This window comes from Dama dama, chromosome 8 (genome assembly GCF_033118175.1).
Source record: "Dama dama isolate Ldn47 chromosome 8, ASM3311817v1, whole genome shotgun sequence".
In the NCBI taxonomy this organism is placed as follows: Eukaryota; Metazoa; Chordata; class Mammalia; order Artiodactyla; family Cervidae; genus Dama; species Dama dama.
Window position 1 is genome coordinate 19,937,676 of NC_083688.1, and position 25,880 is coordinate 19,963,555.

Here is a 25,880-nt window from a genome sequence, read left to right on the forward strand (position 1 = left end):
TTAGCCACTGAAAGCACCCACAGGGGGCCACTGAGACTTCGGGGGAGAGAGAATACACATCCCCTGTCCTTGTCCCCCCACTGAGTCACTGCGCTGTGACGCTGTCATCAGATCCCAGCAATAAGCATAATATGACTATGCATGAAGTCAGTGGGGTGGCCCAGGGCAGCCCACAGATCAGATTCAGTCTGCCTTCTGTGTCTGTGCGGCATGAGAGCCAAGAATGGCTTTTCTATTTTCAAATACTTGAAAGAAAATTAAAAGAAAAACAATAGCTTGTTATCAAGAAAATTATGTGAACTTCAGATCTTGGCATCTGTAAATAAATTTTTGTGTTTCATCACTAAAATCTCTGTGGGATTTGTTTTCTGTCTTGTTATATGGGTGGGCTTCCCAGATAGCACAGTTGGTAAAAAATCAGCCTGCAATGCAGGAGACCTCAGTTCGATTCCCGGGTCAGGAAGATCCCCTGGAGAAGGGATAGGCTACCCACTCCAGTATTCTTGGGCTTCCCTTGTGGCTCAGCTGGTAAAGAACCCACCTGCAGTGTTGGAGATCTAGATTTGATCCCTGGATTGGGAGGATCCCCTGGAGAAGGGAAAGGCTATCCACTCCAGTATTCTGGCCTGGAGAATTCCACGGACTGCATAGTTCATGGGGTGACAAAGAGTCAGACACAACTGAGTGACTTTCACTTTCATCTGGGTATCTACCTAATATCCTTGATTTTTCCCTCTTGATCATTTAAGGAAAAAACCCTGTTAACTGCTGGTGTGAAAGACCTTGATTTTATTTTTGTGTTAGTACAAAAGTTACATTGAAAGTATTAAAGGAGAAGCTAAGGAATTTATCAGCTCTGAGCTCCAGTGACAGTTTTCTGCCTCCAAGTGTCAGACAGGAATTTCTTTCTTCCTCCTATCCCCTCTGACCTGCCTTTCCTTCCCTCTGTCACACTTCAGTCCAAGCTAATGCAGTCTGGGGACTGGAAGATCCCTGCAGATCATCTGATCCAAAAATTTCTAGTGCTTTGGAACTTACAGAGATGTAAAATAAAATAATTTTTAAAGTGGACACCAACAGAGGACTATCCTATTTGTAATTTGCTATGTAAGGGTAATGACCTTGTGTGTATGTGTTCAGTGTGTCTGACTTTTTGTGACCCCATGGACCGTAGCCCATCAGGCTCCTCTGTCTGTGTAATTTTTCAGGCAAGAATACTGGAGAGGGTTGCTATTTCCTACTCCAGGGGATCTTCCCAGCCCAAAGATTGAACCTCCGTTGCTTGCATCTCCTGTGCCATCTGGGAAGCCCATATGACCACCTACAACCACAAACAAACCCACTCTCTCCCTCATCAATCTGTCTTCTACCACTGTCATTATTCTGTCAAGATAAGTGAATTTGAAAAACCAGAAAGGAAGTAAGTAAATGCTCACAGAGTACAAGATACTCCTTTAATATGAAAACAAGTGCATTTTTCTTCGTAAAAAAATCTCTATACCGTTCTTATTTTTCTTGTTTGCCTTAGTTTGGTGAAAGTTTACACAGGCATGAGTCCGTGATGTGCTAAACTAGGCATGACTGCCCGCTTCTCTGCCTGCCACCCGTGCCGGTCAGCCACTGCTTGCTTAGAGATCTATCGATGCGTGGTTTTTCCCTTTGAGAGGGGATGCAAGTTCATCTCATACTGTATAAGGCATGCTAATGAATTAATGTTTAAAAAATCTGATATGTCTTTCAAGAGTCAATGCACACACAGATGCACACACATACACACGCCTGCCACAAATGCCACACATAGTAGAAAATTCCAGCCTCAGAACCACAGGTGGAGACATGTTGGGGAATGGGCCCCGTAGTCTGCATACCTGGTTTGTCTGTGTGTAGGACCAGGTCTTTCAGAAAATATCTTTTATAGTATTTTTTATAATATAATTTTGTAATAAAAGTATAATACTATTTTTTAAAAAATAAAACGTAGCTTGTATACAAAACTCAGCTCTCCCTTTTTCATTTGGTAATCAGTGAATAAGCACTTAATAGGATTTTATCTGTTAACTGGCAATTGAACAAGGCACTTCTGGATTCTGGTTGATCTCTCCAGAATGTGCTGCTTTAGGTGGGTGAAAATCTCCCTGGAGAAGCCACCCTTTAGCTTTCATCCATGTGGAACCACCACATGCCTTGTACCACTTCCACAAGCTGCTACTTGGCTACCTACAGCGACTGTCAATGACGAATCCAGAAGGAATTTAAATGTTTTAGTATTTTTCATCTTTGGTTCTGGGATGGTTGCTAGAAGTTTTTAGAAACCTAGTACTTAGTCACAGAAATGTAAGACATTTTAAGGAAAAATCCATTTTGTACCTGGAACCTAAAAGTATGTAAGATGGAAGCTGTGCATCACTTATAAAATAGGACCCCTTTTCCAAAAGTAAGCCTTCTGTGGATTGGAGGGCCAGCTCTGATGTCACATTTTCTGGAAATATGGACACTGCTTATACAACAATACTACTCTGAATAAAAGCAGAAAAGGTGGTGCTAGTGGTAAAGAACCTGCCTCCCAGTGCAGGAGACATAAGAGAACATGGGTTCGATCCCTGGGTCAGGGAGATCCCCTGGAGGAGGTCAGGGAGATCCCCTGGAGTAACCCACTCCAGTATTCTTGCCTGGAGAATCCCATGGACAGAGGAGCCGGGAGAGCTACAGTCCATGGGGTCACAAAGAGTTGGACACGACTGAGCAACTAACACTTTCTTTCTTGTGAGACTGAATTCAGAAAGAAAGTCCATTAAATAACTTTGTATGTGTCCTCTTCTTGTGAAAATTAGAATATGATGATGGATAAAGAATATTAAAAGTATCAACTCACAAGACAAGTGAAATAGGTGAGAAGACAAAACCAGATTAAAGATGCCAATTAATTTTTGGAAGATGGAGGTGGATGGAACCTTAAAGTCAAGAAGGATGGTACATTTATGAATACCTTGGCACATATTGTCTGTTCCAATAAAAGATAAGATATAAAAACAAAAAACAAAACAGACACACTCAAAAAACAAGATGCATATTTTTTGTGTGCAAAATGCAAAGGCAACACACAGCAGTGTAAGGAGCGATGTCGTAGGCAGTCAGACTGAGTCTGAAGCTAACTGAGGTACCCGGGAGATGGGCTCCTCTACAGAATCGGGAGCACAAATCAAGAAGCACCATTTTAACACCATCTGGATAGGGGTCCTGGAGAACTCCCAGGGGAGGCAGCCCTAAAAAGTGGGCATATACAGAGGAGGAAGAGAAAAGAAATAACAAAAGTTGGAACCCAGAGCTTTGGTAGCCAGCCTTCAAGATGGCCTCAGGGATACCTCACCCTGGTGTCTACGCCCTGGCACGGCCCCTCCCACACTAACTGAGGCTGGTCTGTATGACCAAAGAGAATAAGGCAGATGTGATGTTGGGTCACTTCTGAGAATAAGTCATGTAGCACTATTTACAAGAGCCAGAACATGGAAGCAACATAAATGTCCATTGATGGAGGAATGGTTAAAGAAGGCATGACACATATATACAGTGGAATACTAGCCATGAAAAGGAACGAAATTTTGCCATTTGCAGAGATGTGGATGGATCTAGAGACTGTATATAGAGTGAAGTAAGTCACAGAGAAAAACAAATATTGCATATTAACACACACACATATATATTATGTGTTATGGCATCACCGACTTAATGGACAGAGTTTGAGCAAGCTCTGGGAGATAGCGAAGGACAAGGAAGTCTAGCGTGCAGCAGTCCAGGAGGTGCAGAGTCGGACATGACTTAGCACTGAATAACAGCAACACATATATGTGGAATCTAGAAAAAACAGTGCAGATGAACCTATTTACAAAGCAGAAATAGAAACACAGATGTAGACTCTGGATACCAAGAGGGGAAAGGGGGAGACAAGCTGGGAGACTGGGACTGTCATATACACATGACTATGTATAAATTAGACAACGAATGAGAACCTAACGTATAGCACAGGGGAAGAAAAGGGCACAGTCTGTTTGTAGAACATATATTAATCTTAAAAATGCATTCCAACATACAGTAGGTGGTGCAGCCAAGTGCTGTTTGACTCACTCACACGAGTTACCTAGAATAGTCAAATTCATAGGGAGGAAGTACATGGGTAGGGCAGGGCGTGGAGCGGGGGATAGGGAGGGAGGTTGAGGAGTTACTGTTTAACGGGGACTGAGTTTTGGTTTAGGAAATTGAACAATTCCGGACATGGATGATGGTGAGAGCTCCAGCACAATGTGAGTGTACTTAGATCCACGGAACTGTGCAGTTAAATACGGTTAAGATGGTATGTTTCATATGATGTGACTCTGACCACAACAAAAAGACATTAACAACAACAGCAAAAAAGATAGTGTACATCTTCTTTCTTCTGGATTATTTGCCCTGGGAAGCCAGCTGTCATATCAAGTCAAGGAGCCTTAGGAAGACGCCCATATATTGAGGAACAGTCTTGTGAATGACCCCTTTTCAAGCTTATCTTCCAACTCTGTCCAGCCTCAGATGACCACTGCCTTAGTCTGTAGCTAGACTGCAGCTCTGTGGGAGACTCTGAGTCAACACCAACCAGCGAAGCTGCTCCCAGATTACTGATCCTCAGAAAACGCAAGAGATAACCAGTGTCCAGTGTTTGTTGCTTAAAACTGCACAATTGTATGATGAGTTGTTAGTTAGTTCAGTCGCTCAGTCGTGTCCAGCTCTTTGCGACCCCATGGACTGCAGCACGCCAGGCTTCCCTGTCCATCACCAGCTCACGGAGTTTACTTCAACTCATGTCCATCGAGTCGGTGATGCCATCCAACCATCTCATCCTCTGTCGTCCCCTTCTCCTGCCACCTTCAATCTTTCCCAGCATCAGGGTATTTTCAGATGAGTCAGCTCTTCACATCAGGTGGCCAAAGTATTGGAGTTTCAGCTTCAGCATCAGTCCTTCCAATGAACACCCAGGACTAATCTCCTTTAGGATGGACTGGTTGGATCTCCTTGCAGTCCAAGGGACTCTCAAGAGTCTTCTCCAACACCACAGTTCAAAAGCATCAATTCTTCGGTGCTCAGCTTTCTTTATAGTCCAACTCTCACATCCATACATGACCACTGGAAAAACCATAGCCTTGACTAGATGGACCTTTGTTGGCAAAGTGATGTCTCTGCTTTTTAATATGCTGTCTAGGTTGTCATAGCTTTCCTTCCAAGGAATAAGCGTCTTTTTATTTCATGGCTGCAGTCACCATCTGCAGGGATTTTGGAGCCCAAATGATGAGTTGTTAGGCAGTAGTAAACAATACAAGGCCAAACTAAAATTGAAGGTTTAGGGGAAATGATGAAGGAGAAATTCAGGAAATCTTTCATACTAAACTGTAGGAAGTAGTGCAGGAAATAGTTTCATACTAAACTACAGGAAAATGTGTTCCAATAAAAAGAGAATTAGATTAGGAAAGGGAAAGACATGGGGCCCTGGTGTCCCAGATGACACAGGTACACCTGACTCAGATTGGAGCCAGAGGTTTGGGGCTCCAAGGGGACACCAAAAAAACAAGAAAACTGTCTGATGAGTGAGACAGTAGAAAATTTTAAAACTTCAGGATAAATGAATGCTTGTCCAAGAAAGTCTACAAACATGAAAAGTAGTGGCTCATTGGTACCATTGTTTTCTAGATTCCATAAAGGCATTAATATATGATATTTGTTTTGCTCTTTCTGACTTTCTTCACTCTGTATGATAATCTCTAGGTCTATCCACCTCAACATAAATGATCCAATTTCACACCTTTTTATGGCTGAGTAACATTCCATTCAGAGAAGGAAATGGCAACCCACTCCAGTATTCTTGCCTAGAGAATTCTGTGGACAGAGGAGCCTGGTGGGCTGCCATCTATGGGGTTGCACAGAGTCGGACACGACTGAAACAACTTACCATGCATGTATGCACTGGAGAAGGAAATGTCAGCCCACTCCAGTATTCTTGCCTGGAGAATCCCAGGGACAGAGGAGCCTGGTGGGCTGCCGTCTGTGGGGTCGCACAGAGTCAGACATGACTGAAGCGACTTAGCAGCAGCAGCAACATTCCATTAGTTATATTAAGAGGTATGTACCATATCTTTTTATCTGCAGGGCAGGAATAGAGACGCAGACGGTAGAGAGTGGATGTGTGGACACAGTAGGAGAAGGAGAGGATGGGACGAACTGAGAGAAGCTGAGCACGGAAGAGCTGATGCTTTTGAACTATGGTGTTGGAGAAGACTCTTGAGAGTCCCTTGGACTGCAAGGAGATCCAACCAGTCCATCCTAAAGGAAATCAGGCCTGAATATTCATTGGAAGGACTGATGCTGAAGCTGAAGCTCCAATCCTTTGGCCACCTGATGCGAAGAACTGACTCATTGGAAAAGACCCTGATGTTGAGAAAGATTGAAGGCAGGAGGAGAAGGGGACAACAGAGGATGAGATGGTTGGATGGCATCACCGACTCGACGGACATGAGTTTGAGCAAACTCCATGAGCTGGTGACGGACAGGGAAGCCTGGTGTGCTGCAGTCCATGGGTTTGCAAGGAGTCGGATATGACTGAGCAACTGAACTGAACTGAACTGATATACACGACGCTGTGTAAAATAGAGAGCTAGCAGGAAGGTATTGTATAGCACAGGAGCTCAGCTTGGTGCTCTGCAATGACCTAGATAGGTAGGATGGGGTGAATGCGAGGGAGGCCCAAGAGGGAGGGGATATCTGTCCACATATAGCTGATTCATTTCACTGTAGGACAGAAACACCCACAACATTGTAAAGCAAATACAGTCCAATAAAAAAAGGAGAGAGAGAAGGAAAGTAGTCGCTCAGCAGTGAACAAAATTTCCATAATCATACAGTACTGATTTAACCAAAAGTTACAATATAAGCATGATAAGATTTGAGGAAAAGGAGGGAGGTGGATCATGAGAGAGGCCTAACCTACCCAACTGCAAGCCTATAGATAAAGTCAAAATTTGCAAATTGAGGAATAACTCTAAAAGCCTGTTTTTTAGAACATTGGAGGTAAAAAAAAAAAAATTGGCAGAAATAGCTACAAGAATTGAAAGTGATTTCCTCTGTGGAGGGGAACTAGGAGAGGGTAACCAGAAGGACTTTGTTTTTATTCTGTCTTTATTATCACAAGTATTTTATTATTATCACTATTATTTTTTCACCATCTGCCTATTTACTTTGCTAAAAATGAACAGTAAAATATAAAGTTCACCCAGAATAACAAAAAAAGAAATTTCATCTTAAAAACAAACAATTTCCTGTTCCTTTATATTTAAAGTTTTATAGTTTACTGTCTTCTCAGACAAAGCCGCATTCTAAGTTCATCTTAAGGCATGTTTTCCATCAATTTGGAAAACTACCAATTTAGTTTTGACTTCCTAGTAGTAAAAAAAAAAAATAGAATAAACATAGGAAAAATTATAAAGAAAAATGACTCTGACATGTGATGAAGAAACCGTGTGTTCTTGTGTGTGTGTGTGTGTGTGTATGTGCTCAGTCATGTCCAACTCTTTGTGACCCCATGACTATAGCCCTCGAGGCTCCTCTCTCCATGGGATTCTTCAAGCAAGAACATTGGAGTGGGTTGCCATTTCTTACTCCAGGGTCTCTTCCCCACCAAGAGATGGAAGAAACCTTAAACTGACAATTCTCTGCAGACAAAGGTAAATTTGGAGGTGGCCTGAGCTCTCAGTTGCTGGTAGAGGAGACCTCCTTTGTTACAAGTCACAGAATATCAAGACAGCAGGGGGCCTTACGGTCATTCACCTCATGCTGATTCTGAGGTTGGCCCAGAATTCATCTGTAGCCCTGAACTTGATTTTCCCGTGGATAGGGGCACTGACTGCATTTTGGAGAGAGTGCAAACTTCAAGCACAGAGACTGTGCTGGCTGCAGTCTTTCCTGTCCACAAACCTGCAAGCTCACCATCGAGCAGGGTAACTTTGTGGCTGAATGGGCTCGGGCCCAATTCCTGGCTTAGGAATTTCACCCCTATGAAAATATCTTGTCTTTAACAGTGGATAGTAGATGCTGTCAATTAATATTTTGATCACGGTTGAACACAAGCCAATAAATTATGAATGTAACTCTCTACAAAGCATAAGAAGGGAATCTGACACCCAGAGTTTGCTTTGGAAGATGTATACTATAAATGTTTGGGACAGTTTTGTTGTATTTGTTACGATCAGCATCCTTCGATGGCACCAGTTCAAATCTCATTGTGATTCAGAAAATTTCTCTCTTTTGTTTCATGCGACTACAACTAAAATTTAGGATAACTGCTCTCAGCTTTTAGTATCTATAAGTTACCTGGAGCTCTTGGCAGTCATGCTTTTTCCAGCACCCTTTCCTCATAGAGTAGGTCTGAGTGCCTAGCACCTGTATTTGAAACAAGCAGCCCTGATAATTGGGTTGCAGGGGTTCCCCAGACAACCCTTTGAGAATCCTCAGCACAGGAAACTCAGTTGGTAAAGAATCTGCCTGCAATGCAGGAGACCCCGGTTCAATTTCTGGGTTGGGAAGATCCGCTGGAGAAGGGAAAGGCTACCCACTCCACATCCTTGGGCTTCCCTTGGGGCTCAGCTGGTAAAGAATCTGCCTGCAATGCAGAAGACCTGGGTTCAATCCCTGGGTTGGGAAGATCCCCTGGAGAAGGGAAAGGCTACCACTCCAGTATTCTGGCCTGGAGAATTCCATGGATTGTATAGTCCATGGGGTCACAAAGAGTTGGACACAACTGAGCGACTTTCACTTTCACTTTCAGCATATCAAGCATGGAGCAAGAACTAGGACTTATCTGGAAAACAATTATACAAACCTCTGTGCTATTTATGAAATATGAAAACAGCACTTATTTTAAAAACATAGAAGACAGTTGGGATTAATTACCAACCCTAAATAAATTCCCCACATGGCATCATATCACGCCTGGATGAAAATGATTTGTTCCTCAGCTTGATACCCCTCAGTGGATGTCTGAGCCTCTTTGTATTCTGGTCCCTCTGTTTCCCCAGCCTCAGAGGTCACTGCTCACCCTCACTCTTGTTCACATTCCTGTGCTTTTCCACATGGTCCTTCTTTGGCCTGTGAGCCCACCTCTCATCACCCCATACCCTGCTGGGCTAAGTTTTGCTCATTCGGGAGCCATTCAAAGGTTACGTTTTTCTGGAAGACCTACTCCCTAGGTAGTTAGTGGCTCTCTCTGTTTTGTGCATAACTGCTCTTAAAATACACGTCTAATTGCATTGTATGTATTTGTTTACACGTCTTCCTCCACCACCTGACAAATCTCACAGAAAGCCACACATTACTCATCTCTGTGTTTCCAGCAGCAGGGACAGTTCCCAGGGCGGGTCTGGGAGAAGCAGTTCTCCCAGAGGAGAAACTGTCTCCTCAGCTGTGTCACAGGACATCATGGGCCCCTTGGCTAATAAAAGGAGGCCCTCTAGACAAACCAGAATGGTGGGCATGGGGGACCATAGGTATGAACAGGTAAAGAGAGTCATGTAACAAATGACTCCACCCAGAGTAAGAAACAGCACATTAGAAGTACATTTGGGGTCTTCTGTGTTGTCCCTGGTTCGTCCATTAAGATTGTTCAATAAAATTGCTTAGTTCTGGGGAAATTGAACAAGCAGCTCTCTCTCCTGCTCTGACCCATGAATGGAAGAAGAGCGTTGAAAACTGAGATGCTTGGGAGATCCAGTCTTTAGCAAGCACAGGAAATCAGAAGGAGAACCTACCAAGAAAATGCAGACCTTAGCGAATCTGTAGAAATCTTGGGCAGGACTTGAACTTCCCATGGATTTGAGATGGCATTCAAAGAATTTCAAGCAGTTTTAAACCTCAAAGGATAGGATACTTCGAGATAGCATTGGGGCTACAATCACCAACAGAGGATGCTCAATAAATGTTGACTAGATGAAAGACAGACTACAAGTTGCTAAATGCATAAAGTTGGTACCTAAAGTTGGTGATAGGTGGCATTTATATAACTATAAAAATATATACAATTGTAATGACAAAAGGAGGTTAAGAGTGAAACTGTGTTATCAAGAGTAATACAATGTTTCACAGCACCCAGAGAACAGACCATGGAGAGATAAGCATGTGACTGTAATGATGACAGCTGGAGGGAGACATCCTACAAAAATAAATAAGAAAGCATAAGCTCTGTCTCTGGTAAAAACAAACATGTGGATATTTTAGACATTTTGATGACTGACTAAAATTTTCTTCTTACCAACATGACTCAGTTCAGTTCAGTTCAGTCGCTCAGTTGTGTCTGACTCTGCAACCCCATGGACCGCAGTATGCCAGGCCTCTCTGTCCATCACCAATTCCTGGAGCTTACTCAAACTCATGTCCATTGAGTCGGTGATATCATCCAACCATCTCATCCATCCTCTGTCCTACCCTTCTCTTCCTGCCTTCAATCTTTCCCAGCATCAGGGTCTTTTCAGATGAGTCAGTTCTTCGCTGCAGGTGGCCAAAGGATTGGAGTTTCAGCTTCAGCATCAGTCCTTCCAATGAATATTCAGAACTGATTTCTTTTAGGATGGACTGGTTGGATCTCCTTGCAGTCCAAGGGACTCTCAAGAGTCTTCTCCAACACCACAGTTCAAAAGCATCAATTCTTCGGCATTCAGCTTTCTTTACAGACCAACTGTAAACATCTATATATGACCAACATCCACATATGACCACTGGAAAAACCATAGCTTTGAATAGATGGAACTTTGTTGGCAAAGTAATGTGTCTGCTTTTTAATATGCTGTCTAGGTTGGTCATAACTTTTCTTTCAACGAGCAAGCGTCTTTTAATTTCATGGCTGCAGTCACCATCTGCAGTGATTTTGGAGCCCAAGAAAATAAAGTCTCTCACTGTTTCCATTGTTTGCCCAAGGCCCGACCTGACTAGTTTAGTCGCTCAGTCGTATCCAACTCTTTGTGACCCCATGGACTGTAGCCTATCAGGCTCCTCCATCCACAGGATTTCCCAGGCAAGAATACTGGAGTGGGTTGCCATTTCCCTTTCCAGAGTATCTTCCAGGGATCGAACCCGGATCTCCCACATCGTAGGCAGACGCTTTACCATCTGAGCAACCAGGGAAGTCCTACCCGACAAGACTATTGCCAAGTAAATAAAATCTTAGGAGCAGATAAATGAGAAAGCCACGGGAGAATTAACTAAAGTACTTAGGATTAGCACGGGGGGAAAATATCAACTAGCTGGCACAGAGTCGTATTGTAAATAGGCGGGACACTAAGTGAAGAATAAATGCATGAGCTGGAAAGCAGAGTACGTGGAAAAGGTAAAGATGAGAGAGAAATCCTGGGTCAGAGGGCAGAGATTTCATTCTATGCTATTTTATTTTTGATTTGAGTATGAGAAATTCTGTGCAATGGTGAGAGTTGTTTTGTAGGAATGTAAAAGGATATGATTAAAGAATTTTTATTAATCTGTATTTTAGAATCAAAAATACAAGTAGGCAAAAATAACATAGTTTAGAATGCAAAGTAACTGAAATTCGGATCACCAACTTTCTAAATGTTAAGCATCAGATACATTTTGGAGCTCTCTGAGATGATTTTATTTGCACACTTTGATGTTTTGCTTTGCTTTTCTCTCACGATTAAAAATATCTCTGTGTTGTTGCTGAAACAGAGTTTGATTGTTCAGAGCAGGCACCTAGATAACTTGCTTCACTGTTAGTTTTGGAAGGAAGATTACAGAAAGAACAACAAAAGTGCATTCAAATTAGTTTTCTTAAGACATAGATATAATCAGTATCACATCCTAATAAAAAAAATGCAGTGTTTTATATGACATCCTTTCAAATGTACAATTACATTTAGAAAACTAAAAGGGATTTAGCAATTCTGGCAAATTCAAAATAATTATATATATATATATAATGTATACACATATTATATACATATATATGCAGACCATTATACAGAAATATAAATGAATACACACACACACACTGGAGAAGGAAATGGTAACCCACTCCAGTATTCTTGCCTGGGAAATCCTATGGACAGGATTGCCTATGGATGACTATTGCCATGCCATAGTCATCACACAATGTTGATACTCAGTCACATTCAAGTTTTTAAAAAATCATTTACTCTGGGATTTGGAATTTACATTTTAATGGATACATGTGGATATCATAGCAATGCTGAGACCATCACCTGCTCTTTAGGAAGCACAGTCTTATTTGCAGAAACACTCTGCAGAATGGAAAAAGCAAAACCAGTAATGTCCAAAATAATATTTAACTTGAAGGCCTCCAAATTGTAAAAGTTCATCTCCAAAGAGAAATACTAAGGTCCCATCAGAGACTGTGGTGTTCAAGTCTTCTTTACGAACACATTTTTCTTGAACGATGATCTCTGATATTGAATTCAGTTGCTGATATCACAAACTTCATTTCTGAATTTTCCTATGGCAAATACATTGATAGATGACATACTGACAATTTTTTACAATTTACAGCTTCCCTGGAAAAAGGGAAGAAGATCCCAGAATTCAGTATCATGTAGTGATGTAGTGTACAACAAGTACTTTTCTTATGTCTGATATTAGCTTTTGCTAAAACCCAATCCATAAACTGTGGATCCTGGCACAAATACCGAAATGAAAAAGGGCGATAGCCAAGAAAGCAACGTGGTTTAAATAAAGACATCCTGTTGCAAATATTTAAAACCAAACAACTATGCCTTCAGAACCTGAACACCTGCTGCCTGGGGAAGACCATGTTTACAAACTGCTTGGCTACAAAAGCAGCATAATGGTTGAAGTCAAAGTCAAGTCACTAATCCGTGAAAGTGAAAGTGAAAGTCACTCAGTCGTGTCCGACTCTTTGCGATCCCAGCGACTATACAGTTCATGGAATTCTCCAGGCCAGAACACTGGAGTGGGTAGCCTTTCCCTTCTCCAGGGGATCGTCCCAACCCAGGGATCAAACCCAAGTCTCACACATTGCAGGCAGACTCTTTACCACCTGAGCCATCGGGAAAGACCATACATGATGACTAAAAAGAAAGTCTCATTTGGGCCCAAGATTGTTGGGAAAGATGAACTATTCTAAATCTAATTTACAGGTAACTGGAGTTTATGTCTCAAAGTGCCCGAACTTTGATCATCTGTCATTGTGTTCCATGCTCCTCTGCCTTTGTCAACAGATTTTTAAGTGACATAATCCTTCTCTAAACACTATCGCTGTCACTGTCAACACTCTCATGTCCTAATGGTTTCTTGGCAAGTCACTGATGATTAAGAAATATTTGTTGGCTGACGGCATTACGTGTATAGGAGATTTGCATCCATATCGTTTGACTGCAAGGTAGTATATAGTTTCAATTGTTAAATATGCTTTTCTTTTTTTGAGGAAGGAAATTTTTTGGGGATTGGCACTCTGCCTTTCCTCCTTTCTACTGTCAGTGTGTTCTCTGTAACTGTCTGTACTCCTGTTGCATCTCTGCTTCATATGTGCTACTGATTAAGAAATCAGGTAACTAGAGTCTGGTAGAATTGCTTATAAATTCAGAATAAAGAGACTTGGGATAAAGCCTAAATGCTTCAACCGTAGACAAAGTTCAGGAGTTTTGTGGACTTGTCTAGGTTTTTTAAAAAATTATCTTCTAGATAAATGAAATTGCTGGGTAAGGGTGGTGTTTACATAGCTAATAAGTTAATACTACTTTTTAAATTAAATAAAATATATAGTCACATTTTATATATTCTCTTAAAAATTGTCACACAACATAGATAACCTCAAATTTACCATTTTAATAATTTTTAACTGTCAGTTCAGTAGTGTTAAGTGCATTTACATAGTGCAATCAGTCTTCAGAATTCTTTCCATCTTGCAAAATTGGAATGCTATTCCCATCAAACCAGTTCCCCTCTTCTCCAGCTCCTGACAGCCATCATTCTGTCTCTGTGAATTTGACAACTCTTGGAACCTCATGTAAGTGGACTCACAAATGATTTGTCTTTTTTGTGACTGACTTATTTCACTTAGCATAACGTCCTCAAGGTTCATCCATGTTGTAACATGTAAACAATCTCTTATTTGTTTTATCATAATTAAAATTTTAATATAAATAAAAATATCATTAAAAACCAAGGTCAGAAGGGGGGAAGAGGTGGGATGGAAGGAATTGGGAGGTTGGGCTTGATACCTGTACATTACTGACACCATGTATATAACAGACGACGGTGGGGAACCTCGTGTTCATCACAAGGAACTCTACTGAACGCGCTGTGGAGACCTGACTGGGGAGAAAGTCCAAAAGGGAGGGGACATATGCACGCCTGATTTATTTTGCTGTGGAGGAGAAGCTAATGCAATACTGTAAAGCAACTACACTCCAATAAAAATTAATTAATAAAAAAGATCACAAAAAATCCAAGGTGATGAAACCTATACCTGCCTATATGAAGAAAGAAAAAACTGAGGAAGTATAAGTCTGCCCATGAAAGAAACAAGATTCCAAAAGGGGCTGCTTACGTACATTATAGCATCTGAACAGTGGATTACTAAGGGGACACATAAAAAGTGAGCAAATTTTTATAAATGTTACCTTGGAGAGGAGATATGACTGCAAGTGAAGAAAGCAAGTTGCTAAACGGTATGGTAATATTTCATATTTTTGTATGAAACATATATGTGTATGTGTAGAAGTTCTGGACGTATCTCTGGGGGTGGGGTTATGGTGCCTTTCATATTTGACTTTTTACTCTCTTGAATTGTTTCCAGACCTTTGTGTGTATATTACCTCATAATCAGGAAAACAAACAATAAGAACAATTTTCATTTTTTTTAGAAAAAGAAATAAAGATGATGATAAGGAAATAGTTGGCTACAGACTTATCCACAAATGTAAAAAATAAAAATTCATTGCTGAGAAATGTCTATGTTTTAAGTTTAGTTTATGTTAATTTCTCATGTTAGTCCGACATTCTAACCCAACTAAACAACAAACAACAGAAAACAAAAATTCTAATACAGGTTTCATACATTCAAGAATGAGTCAATCTGAAAACACATATTTTCGGGCACACTTTTCATTTCTGTGGAGTCGGTAAATAGTGACCTTGGGTAATGATGTGATAAGAGGTTCTTAAAGCAGACGCCCAGACTACAGAGCTCTGTGAAATTACAAGAAAGCCCTTCAGAATACGGGACACTACATAAATGAGAAGGAAGCTAACTATCCATGAGCGTATTTCAAAGGACTTGGCAATGAGTCACAAGTTCTCCAACCTCGAATCTTTGACATGGTTTTCACTTCACACAGCCAATGTCTATAACTGGTAATGAACAAGCATTTGAAGAACGGAAAGCCAGTTGTACCCCAGGACCTAGTGTTAGGACTGTGATGTGTTATTAAAGCCTCTGGCTTACAGAAGAGAAAACGAAAAAGACACCACTCTGAATACACTTTACACTCATCTGGATTTAGGGCAAGAAACGAAAAAGGTTTGGATGCTGAGCTGCCATGAATATGCAACTTCCTTTAAAAATGCAATAAACAACATATGTCTAAATCAGAAAGGACACAAATGACACAGTCCCCACTGAAGACGTTTTTACTCACAGAACATTCAAAAAATTAATGACCTGTCTGATAGGCTTTCGCAGTGTGCATATTTAAGGGATTTCATTAAATAATACTAAAACATTGTATTTTAATAGGTTATCAAGAATTTTCACATCAATCACCACTCCTAATTTTGTGGTTTGGAACCAAAGAGTCCCCAAGCCACACAGATTTCTGAATGTGTGGAAGGTAAAATGAACCAGAATCCAATTTACTCAAGTCATATTCAGAAGTGATTCTCAAATAAAAAGCGTTAATTTCTTCCCAGGAACATAGTTTCATCTGTGGTTGCTTATAAAATGTAATCAGATTCTTTGTTCCATTGGGGCTCTAATTTTATTTTCATATGCCTCTTATCACCAAATAAGACTGAAACAAGAATTTCCATCTCATAGGTGTGGTTTAGAGCAGGGGTAGACATACAGCCTGCAGGGCAAACTTGATCTACCACCTGGTTTTGTATGGCCCTCGAGCCAAAGAGTCTAAAGATGTAAAAACATTATCAGTCTTTCCAGGAGAGCAATTCCTTAAAATATTTACCTTCTGACTCTCCAAAAAGAGTTTGCTGGCCACTGGTATAAAGTAGAAAGAACTGGAACTAAACAGAGAGCAAAAAGACTTGAGTTATTTTTCATACTATGTGATTTTGGGCTGGTTAAAAACCTTCTCTAGGTTTCAATACTCCTGTAACATATGGTCTCTTTTAACTTAATTCTAATTTGTGTTTCAGGCTACACTGTGGCTATTTAAGAGATTCTAACAAACCTAAGTTGCACAGCACCCAGAGAATAGCACTGTGACATCAATTTGCTCTGGATAAAGCCAAGTTGTGTCAAGATGAAAGGAAGTAATTATGGTGTTTACAAATTTCTAAATGTCAAACCAAAAAGTTTGAATAAAACAGGTTTGTTTATGAATGACCAAGGCTTGAGATTGAGGCAAGAACTATCTCTAGTGCAAGGGCCTTCAGTTTTACTTTTTCTCTTTTTAAATTGTTTATTTATTTGACTGTGCTGGATCTTAATTATGGCATGTGGGATCTAGTTCCCTGAGCAGGAACTGAACCCAGGCCCCTTGCCTGGCCCCTTGCACACAGTTTTAGCCACTGGATCATCAGGGAAGTTTCTTGAGTTTTACTTTAAGCAGGTTTATCAGTTCAGTTCAGTCACGCAGTCATGTCTGACTCTTTAAGACCCCATGGACTGCAGCACACCAGGCCTCCCTGTCCATCACCAATTCCCGGAGCTTACTCAAACTCATGTCCATTGAGTCAGTTATGCCATCCAACCATCTCATCCTCTGTCATCCCCTTCTCCTCCTGCCTTCAATCTTTCCCAGCATCAGGGTCTTTTCCAATAAGCCAGTTCTTTGCATCAGGTGGCCAAAGGACTGGAGCTTCAGCTTCAACATCAGTCCTTCCAATGAATATTCAGGACAGATTTCCTTTAGGATTGACTGGTTGGATCTCCTTGCAGTCCAAGAGATTCTCAAGAGTCTTCTCCAACACCACAGTTCAAAAGCATCAATTCTTCAGCGCTCACCTTTCTTAAAATGGTCCAACTCTCACATCCATACATGACTATTGGAAAAACCTTAGCTTTGAATAGATGGACTTTTGTCAGCAAAGTAATGTCTCTGCTTTTTAATATGCTGTGCAGGTTGGTCACAGCTTTTCTTCCATGGAGCAAGCATATTTTAATTTCATGGCTGCAGTCACCATCTGCAGTGATTTGGAGCCCAAGAAGATAAAGTCTGTCTCTGTTTCCCCATCTTTTGCCATGAAGTGATGGGACTGGATGCCATGGTCTTAGGGCCTCTGAGTCCTGGTGCACACAAGGTTTTATTTGAACCCTCTGAGCATCTCTGGCAGGTATGGGGTTTGATTCTAAACGCAGTTTCACCCCTCCTACCATCTTGTTGGGTGGGGCTTCTCCTTTGTCCTTTCATGTGGGGTATCTCTTTTTGGTGGGATCCAACATTCTTCTGTAGATGGTTGTTCAGCAGTGAGTTGCAATTTTGGAGTTCTCCAAGAAGGTTTATAGTCTTCAAATAAACAATAGGGTCAATCCTGTGCCTTGACTTTGAAATCTCCTATGACTTTTACCAGGACTTACAAATCAAAGATGTTCATCGCATTCTATGGCCTGACATCTGAGGCCTGGGAGTGAGATGAGAATGCGCTTTTAGCAGTAAGACAGGAGCAATATGCACTGGGGATGACCAAGAACCACAGCAAGTGAGAAGCACACTCTGAAACGTACATAGAAGTGTAATAGGCTTGCAATAGCCAAAACATATCTGAATAGAAGGACCAGGAGAAGAACATATTAGTGTAGATTTCAAGATATATTGTATAAAACTATAGTAATGCAGCACTGTGGTGCTGGTATAGAGAGAGACAGCAGACTGTTGGAACAACAGAGAACCCAGACTTAGACCTGCATATACGGAAACCTTGTGTATGAGAGAGCCAGCATCGCAGATCCCTGGGTAAAGGATAGACTATTCAATCAATGATGCTGAGTCAGCTGGTCATCTGTACAGAAAATAATGCAAAGTTTCTCTACCTCATACCTTACAAAGGATCCATGCCAAAATGCACTAAGGATTCAAAGGGACAAGAAGCAATATTTAAACTTTTATAAGAAAATTTGAGTGTATGTTTATGATCTCAGTAGAGAAGGCTATATAAACAAGATGTAAAATCACAGATTATATATGAAAAGATTGATAAATTCTACCATATTCAAATGAAAATATTTTCTCTTTACCAAAGATACTATAAAGAGAATGAAGAGATAAATCATAAACTGCAATATGATATGCACAACACATACAGCTAATCCCTAAGAATCAAAAATGCAAGAATAGACAACAGATATGACCAGCCATTTCACAGAGGAGGGAACACAAACAGTCCATAAACATATATAAATATGTCCAACATCATTAGAAAACTGAAAAACTGTATATTTAATCAAAATTTAGGTATGACTTCACATGTAACATTTTTTAAAACTTTTTATTTTGTATTGGGATATAGCCAATTGACAATGTTGTGATAATTTACAGTGAACAGTGAAGGGACTCAGCCATACGTACACATGGATCCATTCTCCCTCCAAACCTCACTCCAATCCAGGCTGCCACATAACATTAAATAGAGTTCCATGTGCTGTACAATGGTCCTTGTTGGTTATCCACTTTAAATACAGCAGTGTGTACATGAGAATCCCAACCCTCCTAACTATCCGTGCCCCCTGCAACCATAAGTTTGTCCTATAACTCTGTGAATCTCTTTCTGTTTTGTTAGTATTCATTTCCTTTTAGATTCCACATATGAGGGATGTCACACAATATTTCTTCTTCTCTGTCTGACTTATTTCAATCAGTATGACATTCTCTAGGTCCATCCATGTTGCTACGAGTGGCATTATTTCATTCTTTTTAATGACTAATATTTCATTGTAAACATACATGGACCATTTTGACAAAAGTAAAAGTGGGTCCCATGCATGCTTAGCCACGTTCAACTCTTTGCAAACTTATGGCTCCTCTGTCCAGGGGATTCTCCAGGCAAGAATACTGGAGTGGGTAGCCATTCCCTTCTCCAGGGTATTTTTCCTGACCCAGGGATCTAATCCAGGTCTCCTGTGCTGCAGGCAGATTCTTAACCACCTGAGTCACCAGGGAAGCCTAAAAGTGGGACCCAGACCAGCAAAAATTAAGTCTGACAGCACCAAATGTTGGTGAAGATGAGAAGAAACGGAATCTCCCATACCCTGCTGAGAGACTGTTAGCTGGTTTCCAACAAGAACACTGGAAATGTTAGGATTTTCTAATCAAGATAACACCCTACTCCATGGCAATTCCACACCCAGGATATGCCCTAGAGAGACCCTGACACATGTGCACCAGGACAAATGTACAGACATATTCACAGCAGTATTGCTTCTAATAGTAAAAATGGCAACCCCCCACATATATTTCAAGGAAGGATGAAAAAAATCAATTTTCTTACATTCATAAGATGACATATTATATAGTAATGAAAACGAGACTACAGTTTTACAATAAAGAAGGATGACTTGAAAAAAACACATCTACTTGTTCTAATTCACAGGAAGTGAAGATCACATAAGATTGGAGTTACAGGAGTTACATCTCTCTACAGGAGCGATGGGCTAGAACTGGGTTCTACAGACTGTAGGATTCAGAAGAAGAGATCTTTTGGGGAGTTATACAGGATCTATACAGGAGTTATTGGAGTTACATCTCTCTACAAGAGAGATGGGCTAGCACTGGGTTCTACAGACTGTGTAGGATTCAGAAGAAGAGATCTATTGGGGAAGATGTATCACGAAAGAATAGTAAGTGAAGACTAGAGGTGAAAAAAATGCAAGGCATATTGAAGACTTCATGCTATTGGACTCAGCTGGCTAGAGTGAGGAGAGCAGGAAGGGAAGGGTGGGATGGTCCACTGAGAAAGCAGTTGACTTGTAGACAACTGACATTGAAATTAAGCATCCTGACATAGTTGCATGCAGCCTGGACCACACATTCCTGGGGAACCTCTCAAGGTTATCCTCAGATAACCTTCAAAGTACCGCAGCATGTAATAGGACCCAGCATCATGCTGGTGGCTATACCACGTCAGTGACATATAACCATGGTAGGCAGAATTGTTTTTCCTCAAGCCACATTTAGTGTTCAAAAATAGCTGGCTTAGGCTAAAACATGTTATTTTTTAAAGTTTACTTTGAATGCCCCCTTCCCCCTCTACTTTCCTTTGGGAATTTCACAGCTCTTCCCCTCTTCCCTGTCCTTCCTTTCCCCATCACTGTTGTTTTAAGTAAAAATGATTTTGTGAAAACTTTAGGTAAAACAATTTTAATGTGTTAGAAATATTTGACATAGCACAGGTTCTTTTCATTTTTGTGTGCTCCCTAATTCTTTTTTCTTATTTTTTATTTTGAATCTTGCTCCTCTTTCTGGAATTCTGTGTCAAGGTAACGTCTATATGTGCAAGTGTGTGCGTCAGAGAGAGCAGGGAAGAGACTGGAAAGGAAATAAGTGGAGAGAGAGAAATACTTGGAAGAGATATTTATTTTTATGTCCTTTTAGTCTGTGTTTGGGGCTTCCCTCATAGCTCAGTTGGTAAAGAATCTGCCTGCGATGCAGGAGACCTGGCTTCGATTCCTGAGTTGGGAAGATCCCCTGGAGAAGGAAATGGCAACCCACACCAGTATTCTTGCCTGGAGAATCCCATGGACAAAGGAGCTTGGCAGGCTACTGTCCATGGGGTTGCAAGAGTTGCACACTACTTAATGACTAAAGCACCACCAGCCTGTGTTTGATTTTTATTAATACTTTAAGTCCGAGTGATTGAGCATTCCATTTGCACGGGGGTATTATCTTCTGTCATCATTTTCCTTGAGCTTTTCCTCTAAAGCACCAAGAACTCCTTTTTAGTAACCTAGAATGAAAGGCCAGGGGTGCAGGAGTGGGAAAGGTTAGGGGTGCAGACAGCAAGTCCCCTAGAGCTCTGGCAGGGGGGTGGGAGTGCATGTCTTTGCCCTTTCACAGGCCTGCTCTTCCTTGTCCAGGACTTAGATTTCTGGGGCTATCTCAAAGCCATCCTCCTCCAGGGGGTTCCCTAGAACCCCCCTAAGACCACAGAAATGGTGACATGTTATATGACTATAGGGCAAGAGCTTTGGAGTTATGCATCTAGAGTTCAAATCCCTGCTCTATCACTCTCTAGCTGAGCAAACTATACCAAACCCTCCTTAGTTTCAGTTTGGCCATTTTGAAATTGAGCTATGATGAAGACTACTTCCTTATGGCTTGATAGGAGGCTCGGCTGAGATGATAACATGTAAAATCGTATGCGAGTGTATAAACGCCAGGGGTTGCCATCATTGCTGCCTGTGATCTGGCCTGTGCTCCTCAACTCTTGCTATAAGTCACCTGCAGGTCTTCTGAAAATGCAGATTCTCATTCAATAAGTCTGGTGCGAGGGTCTGCCTCCCCATTAAATTCCCAGGTGATACCCAGTTTGTGGGTCTGCAGGCCACACTTTGAGCAGAAGGATTCAGACAATTCCTTCTACTCCTTCTATTGGTCCCACGATAATTCACTTTTCTCCCGCTACTGACTCTCCTCTTGGTCTCTCATCCTTTTATTCCTGCCCTCTCCTTAGTCCCCATCCCCATCTATTAAAATTGTATCCATTTTTCAGGGCCATACCAATTGATGGCAGTCACTTCCCTGGTGGCTCAGATGGTAAAGAATGTGCCCACAATGTGGGAGACCTGGGCTCTATCCCTGGTTTGGGAAGATCCCCTGGAGAAGAGAAATGCAATCCACTCCAGTATTCTTGCCTGGAGACTCCCTTGGACAGAGGAGCCTGGCGGGCTACAGTCCAGGGGTTCTCTAAGAGTTGGACACGACTGAGTGACTAACACACTAGAATCATCCAGGGAACTCTCAAAATCCTCCAAAGTCTCAGGATACAGCCCAGTCCAAGTGAATCAGATCCCCAGAGGCTGAACTCAGGCATCAGTATTTTGGAAAATTGACCACTGATTTTCACTGGGGAGACCCAGGTGAGAGCTGCTGCCCTAGAATCTCAGCTCAGAGGCTCCCCATCTCCAGAGATACACAGCGGACTTGCCAAGAGCCTTTGCTTATGACGTTTGACTTCTTGCTATTGGATTCAGTTACATAGACCTTATCATATTCAACCTAATCAAATGAGAGTGCTTTAAAAGCAGGAACTGTGTCTTAACAAGATTTAAAGGTCAAGAAACTCAAAAGAGAGTATCTTGAACTTGGGAAGATTTCAAAAAAATATTTATCATACTGAGATGTATACCAGTATACTGAGATGTATTCTAATGAGTTTCCATCATTATGAAACAGCATATAGTACTATCATTGATAAAGTACCATATTTGCTTCCTTGTTATTTTAAATTTTGATCCATAATAATTTCAACTACAAATTAATCTTCTCAAGAAAATGTACTCATCTCTGGGATGATTAACAACTTTAAAAATAAATTCCAATATGAGATATAAATTCTGTCACTATGGGGTATAATAAGAACATTGTGTGTCCTGAAGCACTGAAAATAAATTCTCTCATTATAAAGGAATATCACAATGTTTGTGCTATTGCAGATTGCTGATCTAGAACAAAGGAATTTACTACTGGTTCTAGCTATCACATACAGATAAGACTGTTTAAAACTGTCAACTAAGAGATGTATCAGACCTCTAAATTTCAAGATAACATGGGGAAGTATTATACAATTTTTGTAAAGTAACCCATTACTTCTAAGGAAACTTTTGTTTCTTAAATGGAACATAATTAAATATTTTTACAACTTTTATTTACACAATTTAAAAGGTGAGCAGAGAGGACACATGAATCTTGTTTTTCAACACTGCTGTTGCATCTGCACACAGGTTCATGAACTGTACACCCATGCATATGATCAGCCATTAGTCAAGTATGCGTGCGTGCTCACTCGGTCACCAGTCGTGTCCGACTCTTCGTGACCCACAGACTGTAGCCCCGCCAGGCTCTGCTGTCCGTGGGATTCTCCAGGCAAGAATACTGGAGTGGGTTGCCATTTCTTCCTCCAGGGGATCTTCCCAACCCTGGGATCGAACTCAGGTCTCTCCTATGTCTCCTGCATTGGCAGGCATGTTCTTTACCACTGAGCCACCTGGGACACCCTTTAGTCAAGTATACAGAAAATTAAAAACTGGTCTGATTTTTAAGATTTGTATTTACATGTGCGCACACTCACAAACATGCTCGATAACACAAGTTTCTTCCCAAGGATCCAGACACACAGTGAGGGAACATTTTTTAGGTCCCTGATTAAACAGGAAAGCTACATATAAGCAAGAGACAAAGTGTGGTTGAGGCAAGTCTGGGAATAAAATGTGAAAATCCCTGGATTTTTGTGTTCAGCTAGGCAATTGTTGGTAACAAGATTAAGCTAGAGAAGAGGACTTCATAAGAAAAACACCAATAGGGGATTCTGTTAGCCCATCTCTAGAAACTCAGAAATTCTGTATTATGAGTCAGCATGGGCCCCTTCATGTATATGATGAATTTAGTAATGCTTATGAGAGTCCCTGCCGGGATGAGAGTGAAGGAGAAGGGGAAAGGGAGAAGCAAAAGTAATTAAGGTAGAAAGAAAGGAGAGAGACAAAAAGAAGCAAAGGAAGAAAAAATCAAAATCAAGCTAGTACCCAGTTACACCTAAAAATAATAGCTTAGATTTATTGTACATTCATGTGTCACTTGTTTTTTTTTAAATTGAATTATAGTTGATTACAATGTGGCATTATTTTCAGGTATAAAGCAAAGTGGGGCATCCTTGGTGGCTCAGTGGTGAAGAACTCACCTGCCAATACAGGAAACTGCGGGTTCAATCCCTGGGTCAGAAGATCCCCTGGAGAAGGACATGGCAACCAAGTCCAATATTCTTGCCTGGAAAATCCCATGGTCAGAGTAGCCTAGTTGAGTGAGTCCATGGAGTCAAAAAGAGTTGTACAACAACATACAGCAATGTGATTCAGTTATACATATATGTATTCTTTTTTTCTGATTCTTTTCCATTATAGATTATTACACGATATTGAATATATTTCCCTGTGCTATACAGTAGGTCCTTGATGCTTATTTTATATATAATAATGCATATATGTTAGTCCCAAACGCCTAATTTATCCCTCTTTCCCATCCTTTCGCTTTTGGTAACCATAAGTTTGTTTTCTATGTGAGTCTATTTCTGTTTTGGTCTAAGTAAGCTATTTATATAAATATAATATATTTATATTATTTCATTTAATCTTTACAACACATTACAGTTGAAAAAACTGGAGGCACAGAGAGACTCAGTAATTTTCCCAAGGTCACCCAGCTAGTAAATAGTGGAACTTAGATTTGAATTCAGATAGTCCAGATCTACTACTATGTGCCACTGAGATGCCAATCAGTTATATTCATGCTGCAAATTGTCCTTCTCATGAATAATGTAAGCTCCATGCTATCAAAGATCTTATTTTTCACTACTGTATTCCCAGGTTCTAATTAAGACTGTAAGTCAATGAATATTTATGAAGCCCTTACCATGTGCCTGGCAATGATCTAGCTGCTGGAGATCCAGCCATGAACATCCCATATTCAAGAAGCTTTTGTTCTAAGGGAATGTTTAGATTATGTTGATAATTTTTAAAATATCTGTAAATTTTTTTCTGTAGAATATTATTGCTGAGAAAAAAATGAACTGGGAGATAAAAACAGACTTCGCTCCTGTGATATATGGCTTCTTTTAAAAATTTTATTTTTATTTATTTTTGGCCATGCTGAGCAGCATGTGGGATCTTAGTTCCCTCACCAAGCATTGAACTCATGCCCTCTGCAATGGAAAAGCCAATTCTTAGTCACTGGACCACCAGGGAAGTCCCTGTGTCCTCATTTTTAACACCAGCATCATCAGTCTAGAACGAACAGCAAACTTGGGATGCCGAAGAAAGACAGCCAAAGAACAGAAATTAAGGTTTCAAGAAATACATAGAGTAAAAATGGTAACATTTGCTAAGAAGAACAATTAAATATGAAAAAAAAATTCCATAGGAATAGTCACGAATGCAGACTAGGCTAAATTACCCAGCAGTCTGACCACAGGTGAATTGTACACTGCAGGCCAGCTAGACTTGTGCTGCCTTGATCACCCACTGGACACCCTACAGTGTCACGTCATGTTGAACACATGCTGCATTCAAACATCAAACTCAATGACCCTGTATTTAGTAGAACATACAAGAATTCTGGAAAGGAATTCAGAACATGGGTTTTTGTGCTCCTACCAACCCTAAAATCAAACTTATTAAATAGGGCTTAGTGCACTGGCATTCAGGTTAATGGTTAAGGGTTGGTATTTAAAGTGTATTATAGTTTCTTAGCCACTGGACTGCCAGGGAAGTCCCTATGGCCTCATTTTTAACACCAGCATACCAGTATCATCAGTCCAGAATAAACAGCAAACTTGGGACGCCAAAGAAAGACAGTCATAGTATAGAAATGAAGGGTTCAAGAAATACATAGAGTAAAAATGTTAACATTTGCTAAGAAGTACAATTAAATAAGAAAAAAAATTCC

General features: G+C 40.8%; 1 protein-coding gene across 1 annotated transcript in view; it reads right to left on the reverse strand.

The window, feature by feature from the left end:
* The window catches only part of COL4A3 (collagen type IV alpha 3 chain), a 168,948-nt gene that overhangs the window by 105,150 nt on the left and 37,918 nt on the right, over window positions 1–25,880 (reverse strand). The window lies entirely within an intron of this gene.